The sequence below is a fragment of the Phaseolus vulgaris genome, chromosome 8 (assembly GCF_051622355.1).
Source record: "Phaseolus vulgaris cultivar YP4 chromosome 8, ASM5162235v1, whole genome shotgun sequence".
Lineage (NCBI taxonomy): Eukaryota > Viridiplantae > Streptophyta > Magnoliopsida > Fabales > Fabaceae > Phaseolus > Phaseolus vulgaris.
In genome coordinates, this window is record NC_143505.1 from 20,912,451 (window position 1) to 20,915,474 (window position 3,024).

Here is a 3,024-nt window from a genome sequence, read left to right on the forward strand (position 1 = left end):
GTTTTTTCTACGTTGGAACGTCCTATATATAGGGTCAGCACCCTCTTACAAAAAATGACTACACTATAATTTCACTCATCTTTATCATTTATTATGTTTTCTTTATCTTTTATCATTTATTACATTTTCTTCATCGTTTACGTACTGTAATTATTTTTTATTTTTTATTATCATTTCTTTTCTTTTCTTCATCTTTTATACTTTACTTACTCTATTATTTTTTATTATCATTTCTTATATTTTTTTTATCTTTTTCATTTGTTATATTTTCTTGCTCTTTTATAGTTTACTTACTGTATTATTTTTTATTATTATTTATTATATTTTCTTTATCTTTTATCGTTTACTTACTATAGTATCAGATATATTAAAATCAAATTCTTTTTTAAAAGATTTTATAAGATGGTTATAAATTTTCTTATTTTTCATTCAAAATAGTTTTTTAATAAAAAATATAATTATCTCTACATATTCTAAATCTTTAAAAGTTTAAATATGTATTCCGTATAAGTATATATATATATTTAAAAATATAATTATCTTTTATCATTTACTATATTTTATCTTTTATCATTTACCATAATATCTTTTAAGGTTAAGCATCATAGAGCATAAAATTGTTGAATATAAAATCATAAAATTATTAGGATTTATGTTAATTAAAAAACATAACTTATTAAAAAAATACAACCCATTTAAAAAAACCACAAAAAAGGAAAGTAATGGGATTTTGAAAGTCCCTGTAAATAATAGAAATTTCAAAAAAACTCCTTAAAAGTCATTAACGACGATAATCCATTAACGATGTTGGATTTTTTCGAAAAAAAAATCCCAAATAATATATTTAGTGGAAGTTAAAACTATAAAAAAAATATAAACATATTTATACGCTATTTTTTTATATAAATTTTATTTTTATTTGACTGTTTAAAATACACTTTGAGATGTTTATAATTGTTTTAATTATTGATTTTGTTTATCTTAAATGAATTCTTTTAATTACTTTTTTTTTGTTTTTTTACATTGTCTAGTCTATTATTAATATTATATTATCTCTTAAATTATTTTAATTTAAGTTTAAATTGAAGTAAAACTAATTTATAATTAAGTATATGTTATATTTTTATTATATTAACTAGAATATTGATTAAAATAAATATTAGAACATAAAATTATTCAAAATAAAACTAATAGAAAACAATAAAATAAATCAATCATTATCAATTTTCTTGAAGTATAAAATTCAATTAATAAAATATAATATAATTTTTAAAATAAATATTATAGTATAAAAAAGAACAAGAGAGAAAAAATAACTTATTTTGTTTAAAAAGACTAACAAGGAAATTTAATAAATATTTAAATGATGAAAAGTGAATAAATATAAAAGGGATAGGAGATATTTAAAATATGCTATTTATAGTAGTGTGTAACAAAAGGCTAGGAACTACTAAACAAAACTTAATCGAATACTAATTGGAGTAAACAAGTTTTTCAAGCAAGTAAAAAAAACTAGAAGCTAGGTGGAAAGTCTTATCAAATTTCAGGTGAGAAAATAAATACTTAAAGAAATCTTTTATATGTGTGTATATATATTATTTTGTTTATATGTTTAATATTTCATTAATTTCTTCTATAAAAGTATAAATAAATTATTTTTTAAAAACAATATTAAATCGTTGTTTAATCATAATAAACATTTTTTTTATTGAAATACCATTTGGGTCTAGTGTTTTTGTGTAATAAAATAAGTTGGTGAAATTAATTGACAAGTAGTAGTTAAGTTTAATTAATGCTTAATTTTTAATGTAAGCATTGTGTGTTTAAGGTAAAAATGAGTCTTGTAGGTTAGTTTTAGTTTTTATAAACGGAATGATGGTTGTATTAAGAGAAGTGAGGATAGGAATTATGGAAATTAATATAAAAAGGGAGTTTGGGCATTTGAGTTGTGAGATGGAAATAAAAAGATAAAGAGGGGTGAGTTTAATGTAAAGGGAGGCGCAAATAGGAATGTGATATTTTATTGCATGTATATGAGACAAATTTTTTCCATCTCATTCTCTTTTAGGAAGGAAAACTCGAGCTCTTAGTAGTTGCATTTTTTAGTCTAGTTTCATTTAGAATAAAGTTTAACAAATCTAAAAACAAAATTACAATCAAAATAATTGAAGTTATACATGAAAAGAAAATTGAAATCTAAATATAAACCTTCTTTTTAAGTTGTAGTTTGATGTCAAGATAATTTTACACAAAACAAAAAACTAAGGAAAATATAAACAATTTTCATAAAATATACATTCATGTATGAAGAAAACTGAGTCCTTTAACTCTCGGTACCTCTTTAGTCCACAAAAGAGAGTCCTCTTACCTTGATTTAGTTCAAACTTAGAATATTTCTCGATTTGTGCATGTCATCTTTGCATAGAGGTCATGTTAATCTTCTCTATATCGTTCCAATTTTTCGGATGTCCCCCAAGGGACAAACTTAGAATATATGAAAAGGAAGTTTGATGATGATTCTAAGTTAGTATGAAATATTTTCTTTCTTTTTCCATTTTTCCTTTCTTTCTATTTGTTTGTTTCAAGTATTAGATGTGTGTTTTGGATTATGACTGAATTTTTATTTAGTGAAAAAATGAGATATATTATTTACCCAAGATAAGAACAATCTAAGAAAAAGAGAGAGTAGAATTATCCCTTTTAAAATATGTCAAAAAAGTGAAATAATGTAAAAATAGGTCAAAACATAATAAGGGAGGGTTGAATTGTGTTTTAAGATTTTTTTAAATATTCGCAATGTATCGTCTGATGATACAAAATCAGATGATAGTCTGACTTAACAAATGGTTTGTCTTATATTTTTTTTCATTGGGGCATTGTGATTATATGCAATGAATAAAGATAAATGAAAGAACAACTTACACTGTGTTTTTAAACTAGTTTGTTTGTCAACAAAAACTACATCCAATTCTCAATTAATTTATTTAGTTTCACTAGGCAGACTACTGTTGTAAAATAAAATGA

The 3,024-nt window shown here is 22.0% G+C and overlaps 1 non-coding gene across 1 annotated transcript; it reads right to left on the reverse strand.

Annotated features, from left to right (window-relative positions):
• Window positions 1-2,379: 2,379 nt before the first annotated feature.
• LOC137827346 (U6 spliceosomal RNA) lies at window positions 2,380-2,481 on the reverse strand. Its single transcript, XR_011083737.2, has one exon. It is a non-coding gene; the product is annotated as a U6 spliceosomal RNA (small nuclear RNA).
• Window positions 2,482-3,024: the final 543 nt, after the last annotated feature.